The sequence below is a fragment of the Phascolarctos cinereus genome, unplaced genomic scaffold (assembly GCF_003287225.1).
Source record: "Phascolarctos cinereus isolate Bilbo 61053 unplaced genomic scaffold, phaCin_HiC Scaffold_726;HRSCAF=1367, whole genome shotgun sequence".
NCBI lineage: Eukaryota > Metazoa > Chordata > Mammalia > Diprotodontia > Phascolarctidae > Phascolarctos > Phascolarctos cinereus.
The window spans coordinates 423,667,572-423,686,160 of record NW_027556098.1 but is presented as its reverse complement, the minus strand read 5'-3'; the positions used below and the strand labels follow the sequence as shown (position 1 = coordinate 423,686,160).

At 39.0% G+C, this 18,589-nt stretch overlaps 1 non-coding gene and 1 pseudogene across 1 annotated transcript; one reads left to right on the top strand and one right to left on the bottom strand.

The window, feature by feature from the left end:
• Window positions 1-1,777: 1,777 nt before the first annotated feature.
• On the bottom strand, window positions 1,778-1,886 carry LOC144454636 (U6 spliceosomal RNA). Its single transcript, XR_013483146.1, has one exon. It is a non-coding gene; the product is annotated as a U6 spliceosomal RNA (small nuclear RNA).
• Window positions 1,887-8,550: 6,664 nt separating this feature from the next.
• The window catches only part of LOC110197807 (vomeronasal type-1 receptor 4-like), a 34,213-nt pseudogene continuing 24,174 nt past the window's right edge, over window positions 8,551-18,589 (top strand).

Below are 18,589 nucleotides of genomic sequence, written 5' to 3'. Positions count from 1 at the left end.
CATGCAACACAATTTAAGAAGGAAGTAGTAGGATGATTTGTTTTTTCCAGAAGAGGGCAAACTGGGTGGTGGAGGGCCCTGTGAAGGTATCTGCCTTGTGGAGATCATTTCATGGGTCTAGGGATGTTTAGCTTTGAGTAGAGAAGACTCCTGGGGAACATGATAGAACCCAAAGAGCTTTCAGGTATGGAGATAGTATTAGTCTTATTCTGCCTGATTACAAAAGGCAAAACTAGGAGCAGGGGGGAAGTTTCACAGGGACAACTTTAGGCTTGACATAAGAAGAAAGTGTCCAAATGTGGAATGAAATGCCCAGCAAGTAGAGAATTGCCCTGATTGGAGCCAAGGCTAAATGACAGCTTATTAGGTGTATGGCAGAAGATCCTTTTTTAGGAGCTCTGTGTTCAATTGGATAGCCTCCAAGGGAGGTCCCTTCTAACTGAAACTAGAATTCTGATTCTGTGATTTAGTGAATGTTGGGGAGTCTTCACTCCGAATATGACCTTAAATATCAGAGAGCTCATTGGAAAGAAGCCTGTGAATAATAAAAATGACAGGACTCAGAAGAAAATCCACATCAATAACATTTATTTATTTATTTGGCTAGGCAGTGGGGTTAAGTGACTTGCCCAGGGTCACACAGCTAGTAAGTGTTAATGTGTCTGCGGTAGGATTTGAACTCAGATCCTCCTGAATCCAGGGCCGGTGCTCTATCCACTGCATCACCTAGCTGCCCCTACATCAATAACTTTTAGAGGCTATCTCACACCTTTCCAGTTTTCACATCTTACCCCACTATCTCCTTCATTCCTGGTTTTGGTGAGGAAATGGCCCTTCTTTCCAATGCAAATGTCTCTACACATTCCATTCTTCTCTGGAACATTGCTCCCACTGTCATCCCTATTCTTTCCCCAATCTTCAGTCACTCCCTATGTTCTTCTGACTACTTACAAACAAGACCGTATCTCCCCCATACTTAAACACTTGATCTGATCTGATCATCTCCACTAGCTATTGTATATCTTTTCTATTCACCTGAACTCCTGGAGAACACTCCACACTTGGTGCCTGCACTTTTTGTCCCCATTCATTCTTAAATCCTCTGTAGCAGGCCCGCAGAATCTGCTGCTTGCAGCAGCCAAAGGATTTCCTCTACATACAAAGGATGTTTCCTCTACGTTTTTTCGTGGGCAGCCTGAAATCCTTCAGCTTGCCACAAGCAGCCCGTGAGCAGCCTGAGGGCTGCAGATTGGGCAGGCCTGCTCTATAGTCTAACTTCTGACTATCATTTTACAGAAACTGCCCTCTGCAAAGTTATCAAGGATCCATTGCTTGCCAAATTGATTATGCTTTTCTTAATCTTAATTCTCAACCTTTCCGTAGCCTTTAACATTGTTAACCACTGCATCCTGAATATTATCAAGGTTTTTCAACACTGTTCATTTCCATTTGTGTTATAAGTCTTATTTTGCTGGTTTTTCATCTATGTCATGTCCACTAACTATATTCCCCAAGTATCTGTCCTGGAGTCTCTTCTATATATCAGTGATCTCACCAGCTCCTAGGTGTTCAGTTATCTCTATTCATATTATTTACAGATCTGTATGTATCTAGCCCTAAACTCTCTACAGAGTTTAAGTCTCTGGATTTTATCACCACCAATCACCTTTTTTATATCTACAATTGGGTGTTCCTTAGCCAACTTAAACTCAGTATGTCCAAAGTAGCTCATCTTCCCCCTCATTTTTTTACAATTTCCCTGTTACTCACTTAATAATGAAATATGGGACATTTTATAAATTTGCATGTCATCCTCGTGCAAGGGGCCATGTGAATCTTCTTTGTCATTCCAGTTTTGGTGTGTGCACTGCAGAAGTTAGCAATACTACTCCTGAAGGTGCCACCATCCTCCCACGTACCAAGTCTTACAACCTTAGTCTCCTACTTAACTTCTTGACCTAAATCAGTCTGTAACTGTCTAAGCACCTGCTAAATGCCATGCACTTTTACATACTAGGAAAAGAAAGACAAGGCACAGTCCCTGTCCTCAAGGTACTCACAAGTATGAGGCAGGAGACAACATGCCACATGCAAACAAGTATGTACCCACAAGCTATGTGCACAATAAATTGGATATAATTAGCAGAAAGCATTACAATTATGCAAGATCAGGAAAGGCTTCCTGTAGAAGGTGGGATTTAGCCGAGACTTGAAGAAAGCTAGAGGAGCCAGGAGTCAGAGATAAGGAGAAGAAAACATTCCAGGCGTGGGGGACTGTCAATGAAAGTGCCTGGAGTCACTGGGTGTGAGGTGTAGGGTGCAGTGGTGGTGTAAGACACAAGAAGATTGGAAGTGTGAGGAGGGGTGGGTTATAGGTCATAAAGGGCTTTGAATGCCAAACAGGACTATCTATCTATATATCTATATCTATATCTATATCTATATCTATATCTATATCTATCTAATCATTTTAATGATAGCCACTGGAGTTTATTGAGGTGGGGGGGGTGTGGGTTGACATGGTCAGACCAGTGCTTTAGGAAAATCACTTTGGCAGCTGAATGGAGGATTGAAAGATGGAGAGAGATGAGGCAGGCAGACCCACCAGCAGCTACTGCAGCAGTCCGGGTATGAAGTGAGGAGGTTTGCACCCAGGTAGGGGCAATAACAGATTAGGGAAGAAGGTGTATTCAATAGAAGTTAACAAAGGGAAACAACCCTACATATCTACTCCATCCCCAAATCTTGTCCTGTCTATGCCATATACATACAAATGTATGTATGTATATACATACACACACATACATCCCCTTTTTTCCATTCACCACCCTAGTATAGGCCCTCATAATCTCTCAACTTGGACTACTGAAGTAACCTAAATCCTAATTAGTCTTCCTACCTCAGTTTTCTCTCCATTCCAATCCATCATCCACTCAGCTGCCAAAGTGAATTTCTGAAAGCATGGATCTGAACATGTCACACAACAAGACTTTGCAGTACCCCCAGGATCAAATGTAAAGTCTTTTTGGCATTTAAAGCCCTTTATAATGTGTCTCCTCTCAACCTTTCCAGTCTTCTTGCACTTTACCCCCCTGTGTGGCTGGTAAAATTGAGAAACAGTGGTTTACTTGCTCTTCCTCATCATACATGTATACATGTATGATTCATACAAACAAAAGTCCTTCTGACTCTTGTTTTTGTACTGGCTGTCCTTCGTGCCTGGAATGTTCCTTCTCTTCACTTCAGCCTTATGGCTTCCCTGGCTTCCTTCAAAAGTCAGCTCAAATCCCACATTCTTTAGGAGGGCTCTGCTGTTCCCAACCTTCCACCTTCCTCCCTAGTGTCTCCCCTCTTTATCTTCCATCGACTCTGTATATATCTTGGATGTACCCATTATTTACCTGTATCCATCAGAAGGTGAATTCCTCGAGATCAGGGATTGTTTTTCCACCTTTCTTTGCATCCCTAGCATTTAGCACAGTGTCTGATGGATGCATACCAAAAACATTTGTTGACTAATTGTTGATTGAGTAAAATGAATGTGGAAAAATCTTCAGTTTCAGAGGGAGCTCCATTAAATATAAGTGAATTCATGTTCATGAGGAAATCTTTGAATGCAGTAAATACATGAAAGCTTGTAGCTGAGTGGATATGTGTTACTTATCATCCGGGAATTCATACTAGGAAAAAACTCAATGAATATAGTGATTGTGGAAAACCTCTCAGCTAGAGAGGACTCATACTAGATTGAAACCCTTTAAATGTAAGCAATGTGAAAAAAAAAAAAGCTTAAGCCCAATGGAATGCCTTATTGTATGAAGCAGAATTCATACTAGAAGTAAACTTTTTGGTTGTAATGAGTGTAGAAAATCCTTCCAGCTCAAGTGGACTTCACAAAATAATAGACTCCATGATGGAGAAACATGAACATTAGTATATATTTAGCAGTTTGTCATCTTTGACTTACCCTCAGAGACTTCATAATGAAAGGTAAAATAAAAACCAAAAAAACATAAAAACACATTAGATGGTAAGCTACTTGAGGACAGGGACTGTCTTTTGACTTTTTTTGTATCCCCAGCATTTAGCACAGTACCTGTCACATAGTAGATGCTTAATAAATGTTGATTGATTGATTGTGTACATGTTGTATTCCCCTAGTACAATGTGAGTTTTTTGAGGGCAGGAATGATTTCATTTGGGTTCTCATCTCCACATCATGCATCATAATGCTTAGAATGCAGGATTCCCATGATAAAGTTCAAAAGTGTTGCATGGTCTTAAGCTGTCAGCTAGAGGAGACAGACACCATATTGCACATCAGGGAATTTATGCTTATGAAAAACCTTATAAATGTAATGCAAGAATGCTTTCTATGTCAGCTGGACCTACAAGAAAAAAGCTAATTTATCTGGAAGAATACATTCTGAATTGTATTGGCCATGGGGATACCTTTCAGGGAAAGGAGGCAGTGCTAAACTTTATGCTGGAGATTAATTGTGAGCATGTAAAAATGTGGAGAAAGCTTCATAAGGACTCATCTTTTGTTAAATACTACAAGTCAAGTTTGCAGTGTGTCAGCAACTACAATGTTGTTCGTTGCTTTCAAAATTAAAGGGTTGCCTTCCTTGATTCTTTTCTGTAAAACAATAAAGGTGCCATTAAGTGAAAATAGAGTTGCATAAATTAATGTAGCAAGTGTGCCTGATTCAGGATTTTATTTTTAACTGATCTTTTAAGCAAAATCTATGAGATTTTTTTGTTTTATTTATGTGGAAATTTAATTTTATTTTCATTCCTTTTTTCCTAAATTTAATAACCCACAAAAATATTCAAATATAATAGCAATAAAAAGTATGTATGCAAAAATAATCTGTGCCATTTTAAAAGTAAAACTTGTTTATTTACTTTCACAAGATAGTAACCAAAAGGTTCTGTTTCCTTGTCACCTGGAGAACACTTTTTCTTCGATTTTTCTTGGTGATGTTGTTCCTTATTTGTTGTTATAGTCACTGTGTGCGTTGTTCTTGCTGTGAATTCTTCACTCTATATAATACTGTTTACATTTTCCCATTTTTCTTTGGAGTCTATGTAATTATTGAGGCAAATCAATAATCTATCATTTTCATAAAATACAATTTGTTTACCTATTCTCTAAATCATAAGACATATGAATTATTTCTAATGTTTTCTTATTATGAATGTTACTGTGAATATTTTTTGTACAAAAAGTTGCCAGCCTCACCTGTATTACTGTTGTACATATGTTGCATAATGCAAGCATATGTAAATGCTGTGGGACATGGAACTTGAATATTTCCTGATTCCAAGAGACATTCACATCCTTGCTTTCTTGGAAAATGGGAGGAGAGGACCTGAGTTAACTAAGAAGGGAATCATATAGATGAGTTGGAGGGGCTTTGGATTCATGAAGATGATCAGAAGTTGAATGGGAGGAAGAGAATTTGGGCACAATGTGGAAGAAATTGAAGAAAATTAAAAGAAGAACATTCTCTAAGCCCAAATATAACTCCATAATCAATTTCTGGATTGTAAGAGAAGGAAGATGAAGGAAAATTAAGAAGGATATAAGAGAATTAAGAAAGATGAGGGAGTCGAACCTGAGAAGATGGACTCCAGAAAGGTATAGAGAAGATAGTTGACAAGGTAGGTGAGTAAGAAAAGGTAAGTGGAACAAAAGAGCTGTGAACAGCTAGGTGGGGAAGTGCATGGAAAGCGGGCCTGAAGTCATAAAAATTCATCTTCCTGAGTTCAGATCTCACCTCACACACTTACTAGCTGTGTCACCCTGGGCAAGTCACTTAACCCCATTTGCCTGAGTTTCCTCATCTTTAAAATGAGCTGGAGAAGGAGGTGGCAAACTATTCCAGTATCTTTGCCAAGAAAATTCCAAATAAGGACACTGAAGAGTCAGACTTGACTAAACAACTCAGTCAGTAGAGTGGATTAGTGGATTTTATAACTTACAAAAATTAATAATTGGCTAGAAACATTTCTAACAAGGTGTTTCAAGTTGAGATGCAAATACCCATAAGTAGTTTCAAGAAAAAAAATACTGAACATTTTAACCTTTATGGTTAAACTGAGCAGTGACTTACATTGATTGTGCAGTCTTTATATGTCTGCCACATTTGAGTGATTTATCCCAGTTCTCGACATCACTTTCCGGGAGGACAAAGCGAAAGGATTTCAAAGAATGCCTCTTCACACTCCAGGTTGTTAGAAAGGATGGTTTTCTAGCCATTCCCCTCCCCAACAGTTACCCCAAAGTGTGGTCACAAAGAGATGGACATGACTGAAACAGCTCAACAGCATTAGAAGAACTCACCCACGGGAGATGGGGCTGGCCGGGCAGAGGAATGTATCAGAGTGAGCACCTTTGTGTAAAGAATTCTGAAAGACTAGTTGAGGATAATATAGCTATATATATGTGAGTGTGTCATACACACACACACACACACACACACATTTTATATATATATATATATATATATATATATATATATATAATGTAATAGAGAGCCACTGTCCAAACATCTCTAGAAAGCTTTAAGAAAGTTTCACTGGGGACCACCAATGATAAAAGCTAGGAGCAGTGGGTGGAGAAAGGGCCACATACTGTTAACAGTACTGTGCATATTTTATCTTTAACTTTACCTTTCATTTATAATTCTGTTTACTATCATGGCACAGTATTTAATGTTTGCATTTTAGTACATTTTGGTATAAAGGTGTTATTTTATGTATGCCTTTGTTATATAGGCTAAGTGAAATGGGTGTGTAGGGGTAAATTTGCATTATGTAAAAATCACTTAAAATTGAGGCATTTGAAAGGTCCACTTGTGAAAAGGGAGAACTGTCTGTGGTTGGATGTTTCAGGAGGGTGGAGGCCCCGGGCACTGAGGACAGTTACACTGAGTATGAATTCTCTGATGATAAGTAACATATATCCATTCAGCTAAAAGCTTTCATGTATTTACTGCATTCAAAGATTTTCTCATGAACATGAATTCACTTACAGTTAATGGAGCTCCCTCTGAGAATTGGATAAAGAGGAGACAATTGAGTTCCTGTGGATAAAGAAAGTGCTTGTCTTCTCAAGAATGATAGAAAGGCACCAACGCTATTGGTGAGCTATTAAGTGCCTACTTTGCCAGGCACAGTGCTAACCACTGGGGCTACAAAGTAGGGGAGTGGGGGAGCGGCCAGTCCCTACTTTCAAGGGATTCATAGGTATTAGGGGAGATGACATGCAAACATCTATGTACAGGATGCATTTGGGGTAGTGACAGAAGTAAGGGACAAAGAGCATTTATGGTTGCCCAGGCTCTCACAGTGACCCTCCTAAGTGTCTGGGGCTCAATTTGAACTGAGGTCTTCCCAGTTCCTGGCCTAGCACGCCCCTTGTTGCCTCTTAAGGTGGCCTGGGAAGTTTTTCGTGCAGCTGTGACATCAGCCCAGACTCGAAGGAAGCTTGCAGATGAACATGAGAATGAAGAGTGTTCCAGGTGTGAGGGACAGGGCAGTACAAACAGTCGGAGTTGGGAGTGTCTTCTTGGGAGAACAGCAAGGAAACCAGTGTCACTGGATAGTAAATTATAAGTCTAAGAAGACTGGAAAGTAAGAAGGGTCCTACAAAGTGAGAAATTACCCCTTCAGAAACAGAAGAATACTAGTTAGTGATTGCCTACTCAGAGATACCATAACAACTCTTTGAAGACCTGATAGTAACAAAGAGGTCTGTTGTCTTCCCAAGACTACAAGGTATGGCCTGAGACTTACCAAAACAGATGGCAACTCATTTCTGGTGATTCCCCTGGGCACAAATGACACTTTCAGAAGGAGCCTAAAAAGTATTGCCAATAATTAGGACGTCTGGGGCAAGAAACTGAAGTCCAGAAGGGCACAAATGTGTTTTCCACCAGTTTGGTATACTTGATTCAAAAGAGATAGGATGACAGAAGGGGTATGGGATGATACTGTATATTAAGAAGGACTACTCACGTGGACAACAGTCTCATGCATCCTTCCCAAGACACTGGAGCTAGGACTCAGACTCCCTTAATGGGGCCGTGGGCTTGGAAAATGCCTTGTTTAAAATGTTGATGATTGAGATATTCTTGTATGGCGGGTATCTGCTCATATGAGACATCCTGCCCGTTGGAGTGCCTCAGCCTGTTGGACGGTCTGGCTTACTTAGTAGACCAGAATCCTGAGCTCTAGGTGCCGTGGAGGAGCCGGACCAGGAGGACCGGACACACCACGTGTGATGGTGGGACGGGCAAGAACAACTCCAACAGACGGGAGAACTGGCCAGGGCTCTGGACCCCAGCCCCGAGACTTGAAGTCTTGAGATACATGCATTTTCGGATATGGATGATGTAGCCGCTAGGGGTGCCATAGTGCGCAGAGCAACGGGCCTGGAATGAGACAGACTCATCTGTAAAATGAGGAAATTGAGGCAAACAGGTGATTTGCCCAGGGTCACGCGGCTAATAAGAGTCTGAGGCTGGATTTGAACTCCGGAAGATGTGCCGCAGACTGCGGGCCGCTGATCGGCGGGCTTGTGCCCAGACGCGGCTCCGTCATCCTCTCGCAGACGCGCTTCTGTCCCTTGTCTTTGAGTGTCGGTCACCCGGGTCTCGTCCCAGACAGCCCCCCAGGTTAAGAAGCCCGGATTAGGTGACCCCGGCCCTCTAAGGCTTAGAGTGCTTAAGATAAAGATGCCTCAAAGGAGCTTGTGCTGGACCAGGGCTAAACACGCGCACGGATAAAGGGAAAATCACGATTGGACAGCAGCTGCTGGAAAACTGGCAGAAACCAGGTGTAGCCCGACGTCTAAACCCAGACAAATCGGAGTGGGCGTGTGACTGCGCATAGGGGGATACGAGCAAATTGGGAGAGTGTGAAATCGCTCTCGCGGCAGGTCTATGGATAAGGGAAGAATTCATAACCAAACAAGATGGAGCACTCAATTACATTAAATTAAAAGAGGGTTTGCACAAAGCCAATGCCACCCAAATTAGAAGGAAAGCGGAAGACCGGGGGACGTGTTTGCAACTTTCCCCCTGAAGATGGAGAGATCTATTATTTTAGCATAATGAAGAAAGGTAGATAATTTGAAAGTAATCCCAGAGTGAAGAAAAAATATAGGTATGTGGTTTACGTTTTAAATTTATCTGGAACTTGGTAGCTGCTTGTTAACCTTTTCTTGACCATGAAAAGGGAAAAGCTCGTTTAAATCAGGGAGCAACATGGAAATAAGTAAAAATGTACTTTAATCCTTTCCATTCCTTAAATGGAGTTATTTAAACTGAAGAGGGGTCTATGAGGAGGGACCACCTACCCCATGCCCATCATCACCTAAGCCTAGACCTTGGATCGATATTCACAGTGATGGGAAGGGGTAGGAGAAGTGACAATGAACTAGGAATGGCTTTTGGGAGGGCTGAAGTAGAACTGTCAGAGCTGTATAAAACAGCATTGATTGTTTCAGTAACCTAAGAAGCAAGGTCACCAAAGAAAACTAGAAAAAAATGCAGGTGTAAGCTCTTAGGAACCCAAAAAGGTAATAGGATTGCAATTAATTGGAGTTTTGTAAAATGTTGTGCCAAATTGTGAAAGAGAAATTCTATGGCATAAAGATGAGCTATTTCAATAGTTTGGAGTATACAAGACTCTGCCCCTGAAAGACCATTCCAGGACTCTATTCCACATTCTTTAGAATCTCATGAACTCCAAAGCAAGGGGTTGGGAACCTGAGATTGCCATCTGGAGTCTCTCCCCTTCTTTTCAATCAGGGTTAAAACTTGAAAGCATTGGGGGGAAAGGGAGAGTGGGGTTAGGTTACCACCGTAAAAGGAATTTATTTGGCTCTTTGGGTGATTTTTGAAAGAAAACAAAAAACTCATAAAAAGGTGAAAGTGCTGCTGTGAACCTTTGAAAATGAGTGAATTGTTACCTCTGAGCTTTAGACTTTAAAGCCCAGGTGGCTAACAGCCCTGGAAAACTGAGATTTTGATTTTGTGGTGGTAAAGCTAGGTTTGATTGATTGAGATTTGTCCTGTTAACAAAATTATGATGTGATGAAATGTGTTCTATTAATTGTGACATCAATGTTAAAAAAAAATGCTGGAACCATAACAGGCAAATCTAAGTTTATTAGCTGTGTGATCTTAAGCAAGTTATGTTATCTCTGTTTAACTCAGTTTCCTAATCTGTAAAGAGGAAAACAATAATAGCACCCATTTCCCAGGGTTATTACAAGGATCATAATGACATAATGATTGTGAAGTGTTTGACACAGTGCCTGACATATGGTAAACACTATATTAGTATTAACTATTGTTATTGCTTCTTTGATTGTATAACGTGGTAACTCTATACTGAATGGAGTGGCCCAGTATGGAGCAGTTATGTTTCTTTGTAACTATTTGTGGTTGCCCCATGCTGAATTATTCTGTATTGGATTTTATATAATTTGGAAATGCATTAGGCCAAATTGATGTCATTTGACTGATAATAAGTTTTGTGTCATGTTTTAAAATATGATTTTGTGTGTTACTGTTGTGTTTCTAAATTCTCTTAAATTGTGAAATTTGGAAATCATTGTATCAGAATGCTATTAGAAAACAATTCCTTTTTCTAAAAAAATCTTGATGCTTTTAGATTATAAATTGACCTGTTAAAAGAATGTGATAAAATAGATATTTGAAAACTTAAATATTAAATGGGGCATATTTTGTTTTAGAGTAAATAATATAATAATAACAACAACAGTAATGAAACAATAATTTGCCATCTGGGGAAAGCAGTTGCACAGCCCTTTAAGATGTCTTTACCTGTGTGTTCCTTGAGACTTTGTATGCAGACTGTATCATAAGATCTTATCAGTCCTACTGACTACATGTTACAAAAATCTAAAGTACTGAAATTTAAGAACCTGTGACTGACCCTTTGACCCAGCAATAGCACTTCTAGGGCTATATCCCAAAGAGATCAAACAAATGGGAAAAGGACCCACATGTACAAAAATATACATGGCAGCTCTTTTTGTGGTGGCAAAGAATTGGAAATTGATAGGATGCCCATCAATTGGGGAATGGCTGAGCAAGTTGTGGTATATGAATGTAATGGAATACTATTGTGCTACAAGAAATGACGAACAGGCTGACTTCAGAAAAACCTGGAAAGACATATATGGTCTGATGCTGAGTGAAGTGAGCAGAACCAAGAGGACTTTGTACACAATAACAGCCACATTATACAATGACTAAGATTGTTAAACTGAACCCTTCTCAGCATTACAAGGATCTAAGACATCTCCAGAGGCCTCAGGATAGAAAATGCTGTCCACATCCAAAGAAAGAACTATGGAAGTCGAATTCGTTATCACTTATTTTTATGTTCTGTTGAGTTTTGTTTCATTTTTCTGATGGTTCCTCCTATTGGTTTTAATTTTCACTTACAACTTCACTAATGTGAAAATATGTTTAATGGGTATGTAAATGTAAAGCTTATATCAGATTGTGTGCTGTCTTGGGGAGAGTGGGGGGAAGGAAAAGGGAGAAAAATTTTCAACTCAAAAGCATATGGAAGTGATTGTTGATAAATCAAAATAAATTAATAAAATTTAAAAAAAAAACAAAAAAATCACTAATGTGAAAATATGTTTAATAGGAATATATATGTATAGCCTATATCAGATTGCATGCCATCTTGGGGAGGGAGGAGGAGAAAAATTTAAATCTCAAAAGCTTATGGAAATGATTGTGGATAAAATAAATTAATATTTAAAAAAAAGAACCTACAACTGAGAAAAAGGATCCCCTGTCCCCTTTCAAAAGGCAGAAATGTTCTTTTTACAAACTAAACTCTTATGAATTTTTTTAAAAAGATTCTTGTTTCTGGTACGGTGTTTAGGTAAAGAAAGAAACAGCAAGAAGCATATAAAAACTGAAATTCTCTAAAGTGTCAGGTGAATTATGGGTTCCCAATTTGACATTCTTTTTATAGTTCTGTTGGTGACATGATCAGAACCGTAAATCTCGAGCCAGTTTTTACCACATGAAATAGTCATTAGAAAACCAAATTTAGGAAGTTGTATTAAAGTGTATTAAGTCTTGTTTCTGGCAGATTTTAGCAGATTTATCTAGGAGTCTCTACAAGTGATTTGGAACCAGAGAAGCAAAACCCCTTTCAGCGGTGTTCTAAGAACGAGACCCATGCCAGAATGTCCAAGAGAAGATATTTCCAAAGTCCAGGAGACTACATGGGACTTTTGGCACTCAAGACAAAATCTGACAATTAAGTAGACATTGGGAGTGGGTTACTAGGACACAGGGAAACTTGCTATTATTTAATGTTGATGGTGATTATTGTATTGCTTTGGCCTTTTGCTCCATGATGTTGAAGTGTTCTTGGTTACCTTGGTAACATGTAAACCTCCCCTCTCAGATTAGTCCATAGTGAGCCCTCTAAGATTTGATCTGTAGCTTGACTTAAGTATTTCTGATTATGAATATGTGAAAACCATTACAGATAAATGATTCATAGGGGAAGGAACTGGCCTGGTTCCTCAAGAATCAAAGGGGAGAATTGTGAGAATTGAGTGAACCACTGTGTGATTCAATTCTGAATCTAGCCCAGTTCCCTTTCTGTTCATTTATGGGTCTTGTCTGATTTCTGTCTTGTGAGAAAACTTTATGCAATTATGGGAACTGTGAAAAAAAATTATTGCATTATTTGAACCTAGCCCTGTATGGCTGGAAAGCTAGACTACCTCTGCCAGAAACCCAGTCAGATCCAAAGATTGATGCAAGAAGTTTTCTCACCATTATACATCTCAAGCAAACCGTATGTCTTATCTGAAAACTGGCCCCATACTTGTCAGTCAGTTCATTTCCTTGTTCCTTTGATTAAATATAGATACTTGGGGGGGTGGAGTGGGACATCTCTTTTTCTGATTTCAGGGAATCATACCTGTTCCCTTTCCCCTCAAGTCTTGAAAAGTCCCTAATCTGTCCTTCAATTAAAAATCGAATGACCTAATCTTGTATCCTGGTTTATATCCTGTTAATTGTTTTCTTTTAATGCATAAAAAAAATCTGTCTTCCCCCGTATTCAATGCCGACCTGATGAGGCCTGGTCCTGATTCATTACGCAATTGGCATGCATTGCTTAATAAATGGATATTCTCAAAAGCTTGAACCTTTGTTCCCTCAGTTATTTCAAATTTCACCAGTCACAGAAAAGAAATTGAGGCACAAAGTTCTGAGCATGATTAATTTATTCATATAGCTAACACATAGCACATCCAATTTATTTGGGTGCAAGATCCCTAAGTAGTTAAGATGCATCTGACAGTCAGAACAACTCTTTTATAACATTTACATAGTGTCTATACAGATGCATTTCACTTCTGATTGGTTGGTGCAGCTTCTATCAGAGACAAAGGAGGGCAAGATGGCCTGATACATAAGTGTCACCTTCAGAAGGAAAGTAGAAAGGCAGATATTCCTCTTCTTGCAGTTTTGGAGGAGATGGCCATATACAGACCACACGCACCAGGCATGAGAATGTAATGTTGGTGGTGTGGAAATTTAGGTCCAAAGGACCAGTCCTCAAAAAAAAAAGAGATAGGGACTGGGAAGGAGATCACCACTGTACCCACCAACAACAACTCTAACTTTCTCAACCTTTTCCCCTCTAAGGAATTATAGACCTTAAATCCAATCCACGTGTAAGTCCAGACACCACCCTCATGATGTCATTGGTCCTCTTTGAAAACAAACAGCAACAGGACCTGATATAGAGAGAATGAGAAATCAAGAATGTGGACTGCACTGCTGTCCTAGACAGTGGGGCACAAGTGGCCATTGGGTTAGAGTTATTCTGTGAGAAACATTGGAAGGAAATACTTATTCTGCATCTTGAAGGTTTTGGCCTTTGAAGCATGAGTAACAAAAGCCAGACATTAATATCTGTGATATATTGAAGTGACTTTTGAGTTCCCTAAAGATATTGCTGATGTCAGCACGACAATGGATGGTCTGGCTCTGGTGTGACAGAAGGGGAGGGGAGGGGAGGGGAATGGAGTGTCAGCTTTGAATAGAACCAATTCCAGTCCATGTAGGATACTAGCAGAATCCTGAAAACAATCAGCGGATTTTCAATACCTGGACAACTTAGCTATCTGTGCAGGCTGTACAAGAGCAAAGAAATGGGCAAAGCCAAGTTATCATAGTGAACCGTATAAGAGTCCTCACTTTGCCACTTTTGAAGTGGGTCCAGAGACATTTAATATGGGAAATTCTCTGGTACCAAAGAAGAACTAGCAGTTGAAACAGGAGTTTAGCAAGAGGAGAGAACATGGTCTCAGTGAATGATGGGGATGTGGAATGTGCCCAAAGAGTGCATCATACAGCCAACTTACTTATTGCCATTCCAGAAAAAGGTCTAGAAAAGGTCCCTTGTCCTTGGGCACGTTCCAGAACAAGTATTTCCTTCAAATGTTTCCCATGGAATGACTACAATACAATGCTCGCTTGTGCTCCGCTGTCCAGGACAGCAGTGCAAATAGGACCAATGGCATCATGAGGGTGGTGTCTTGGCTTGCATGTGGGTTGGACTTAAGGCCTGTAATTCCTTAGAAGAAAAGGCTGAGAAGGCTAGACTTCTTGTTGTTGACCCACATACACAACATCAGGGAAGAAGTCCATCACTAAAGCCATTGCTGCACTGTGGTGGCTACTCCTTAATATTGTCGTTGAGAAAATTAAAAGACCTAGGATCCCCTGAAACATCTCAAGCATAAGGATTATGGGCATTGCTCTGCTGCAGCAGCCACCACAGTTAGCACTTCATGTAGACCAGGGTGGGCCTCGAGGCCACATGTGACCCTCTAGGTCCTCAAGTGCAGCCTTTGACTGAATCCAAACTTCACAGAACAAATCCCCTTAATAAAAGGATTGCTTCTCTAAAAGTCAGACTCACTTGAGGATCTAGAAGGCCACATGTAGCCTTGAGGCCGTAGGTTCCCCACCTCTGGTAGGCCAGTGGCTACATGGTGCTACTTCTGTACAGGGACCATAAGCAAGTCCAGTACATCCACATGAGCAGCCTTTTCCACAGCCTCCCCTGAGACTAGAGCCACCATTCCTGTATCTTCACCAAGAAAGTCCCAAATGAGTCGCAAAAAGCAGGACACAACTAAAAATGACTGAACCACAAGGAGTTTAAAGAGGATTGATTTTACAAGCTTGGAATCATCACTGCACAGGCAAATAGGAGAGCAAAAAGTTGACTCTAGGGACCCAGGCATTGCTCTTTACAACAAAATTGGATTTCAGGTGGTTTGGAGCCATTTCTGCATTTCCTCAGCACTGAAACAGGGCCACAACACTGGTGGAATTGTAGAGACTTGAGCTAACACCAAACATTTCCATAACATTAGCTGGGACTACGGTGAGTGAAGAAGGTATGCTAAATCTCTGGAGTAGTTCCGTTATCTTTGACCCCAGAGGTATTCATCTGGGACTGAGCTGGAATCCTTTTGGAGATATAGTTAATTCTCAGACTTGGACAAGCTTCTGAGACCCCAGATTACTTCCTCACTCATTGCCTTAACATTCTCGTCAGTGGCTTTTACTAGCTTTTATCTGCCTAAACTGCTTTTTTTTAAATGTTTATTTTATTTTTAATTTATGGAATAAAACAGGAAGTTCCATAATGTAGTAAAATAGAAAAAAAGATGATTGTGAATGAAACTACAAATCTATGATGCACAACTTGCTATTCCTTTTAAATGGATAATAAAATTCTCATGTAAATTTTTTTCCTTTTTCCCCTCTCCCCAGACATGGCTACCGATAGAAACGTGTGTGTGTGTGTGTGTGTGTGTGTGTGTGTGTGTGTGTGTGTGTGTATACTGAGAGAGAGATACACACACACAAATATACATATACATATATATGTAAAATTATTCTTTATATACTTTTTATCAGTTCTTTTTCTGGATGCAGATAGCATCTTCCTTCATTATGTCCTTTGTAGTTAATTTGGCTATTTATAATAGTCAAATTGACTAATTTGTTTCAATGTTGTTCTTAAAATAGCACTGCTGTTACTGTATTTAATGTTCTCTTAGTTCTGCTCATTTCACTCTTCATAATTTCATGTAATTCTTTCCATGTTTTCTTAAGATCATTGAGCTCATCATTTCTCACATCACAGTAGTATTCCATCATAATCACATACCACAACTTGTTCAGCCATCCCCCAATTGATGGGCGTCCCTGCAATTTCCATTTCTTTGCCACCACAAAGACAATTGCTATAAACATTTTAGAATGTAGAGGTTCTTTTCCTTTTTCTCTAACCATATTTGGGAACAGTCATAGTAGTGGAATTTCTAGGTCAAAAGTTATAGGTTGTTTAATAACTCTTTGAGCATGATTCCAGATTCCTCTCCAAAATGGCTGGATCATTTTACAATTCCACCAACAATGAGTTAGTGTCCCAATTTTTCCACATCACCTCCAACATTTGTTGCTTTCCCCTTCAGTCATTTTAGCCAATCTGATAGGTGTAAAATTATATCTCAAAGTTATTTTAATTTGCATTTCTCTAATCAATAATGATTTAGAGCAATTTTTTCACAGGATTATAAATTTTCTTGATTTCTTCTTTGAAAACTGCCTGTTCATACCCTTTGGCCATTTATCAATTGGGGCATGATTCATATTCTTATAGATTTGACAAAGGTTTTTTTTATGTATTTGAGATATGAGACCTTTATTTGAGAAACTGTCTATACAATTTCCCTCATTTTCTGCTTTCTGTCTGATCTTGGTTATGTTTGTTTTATTTGTCCAAAACCTTTTTAATTACATCTATTACATAAATTACATTTAATTACATCTTAATTACAAAATTATCTCTTTTACCCCTTCCTGCTGCTCTCTATCTCTTGTTTATTCATAAGTTATTCACCTATCCATAAATCTAATAAGCAATATGTTCCTTTTCTTCCAATTTTATTATAATCTCTCTCTTTATGTCTAGGGCATATATTCATTTTGACTATCTTGGTAGATGGTGTAAGATATTGGTCTATGGCCAATTTCTGCCATACTGCTTTCCAGTTTCCCATAAATTTTTTTTCTTACCAAATAATGAATTCTTATCCCAAAATCTTAAGTCTTTTACACTTGTCAAATACAAAGTTAGTATATTTATTTGCTGCTATAAATTGTATGTCTATTCCATTGTTCTATTTCTGAACCAATACCAGATAGTTTTGATAATTACTGCCTTAAAATAGTTTAAGATCTGGTACTGTAAAACCTCCTTCTTTTCCATTTTTTTATTAGTTCTTTTGATATTCTTGACTTTTGCTTTTCCAAATAAATTTTATTATTTTTTCTAATTCAGTAAAATTATTTTTGGTAATTTAATTGAGATGGCATTGACTCTATAAAGTAGTTTGGGTAAAATGTCATTTTTTATTATATGGGCCTTGCCTACCCATGCACAATTAGTATTTCTCCAATTATTTCAATCTGATTTTATTTGTATTAAAAGTTTTTATAATTTCATTTATATAGTTCCCAGATTTGTTTGGCAGGTATGTTCCCAGGTATTTTATACTGTTTAGAGTTATTTTAAATGGGGTATCTCTTACCATCTCTTTTTGCAGTTTGTTGTATATAGGAATGCTGATGATTTTTTGGATTTACTTTTATGACCTTTTACTTTGCTAAAATTATTAATTGTTTCAACTAACTTTTTAATTAAATGCCTTTTTAAATGTTTTAGGAACAGATTTTACCTGGGAGTACATAATTATGTTCTTATTAAAGAGACTGTGTATTTGAACACTCAGGCTCTTATTAACAATTGGTCACACCAGACACTGGGTCCAGTGACAAACAAAGCCTCAAGGAGATTGGTAGCCTCAGATAGTGGGACTTGGGTTTCCAGATTCTGGAATATTGATCGACATTTTCCAGAATTGCAGATAGTGGAACTTGGGTTTATCATCAATCTGGATTTGGAAGCTCTCTTTTAATGGGTATAAAAGTATATGATCCCCTAAAGTAAGAATGATGTAGATAGACACTTCTGTGCAACAATGTTCTTCTTGACAGAGTTAATTCCATCTTTGAAGGATCAGGATGGTCCAGTTCCCCGTGGCTCCTGATATACGTCTGTTTAGCAAATTTATTATACTATCATCCTCAAGGATGTTTGACCTAGGGTCTATAGATTCCCAAGAGTTTCACTGATTTTACACAGGGGTCTGTGAACTTGGACATAGAAAAAAAATCTTTATTTTCATTATCTTCTAACTGAAATTGAGTATTTCCTTCAATTATGAACATAGGTAACATTAATCTGAGAAGTGGTCTAAAGGAGGCAGCTAGGTGGCGCAGTAGATAGAGCACCAGCCCTGAAGTCAGGAGGACCTGAGTTCAAATCTGAACTCAGACCAAACACTTGACACTTACTAGCTGTGTGACCCTGGGCAAGTCACTTAACCCCAATTGCCTAAAGGGAAAAAAAAGAA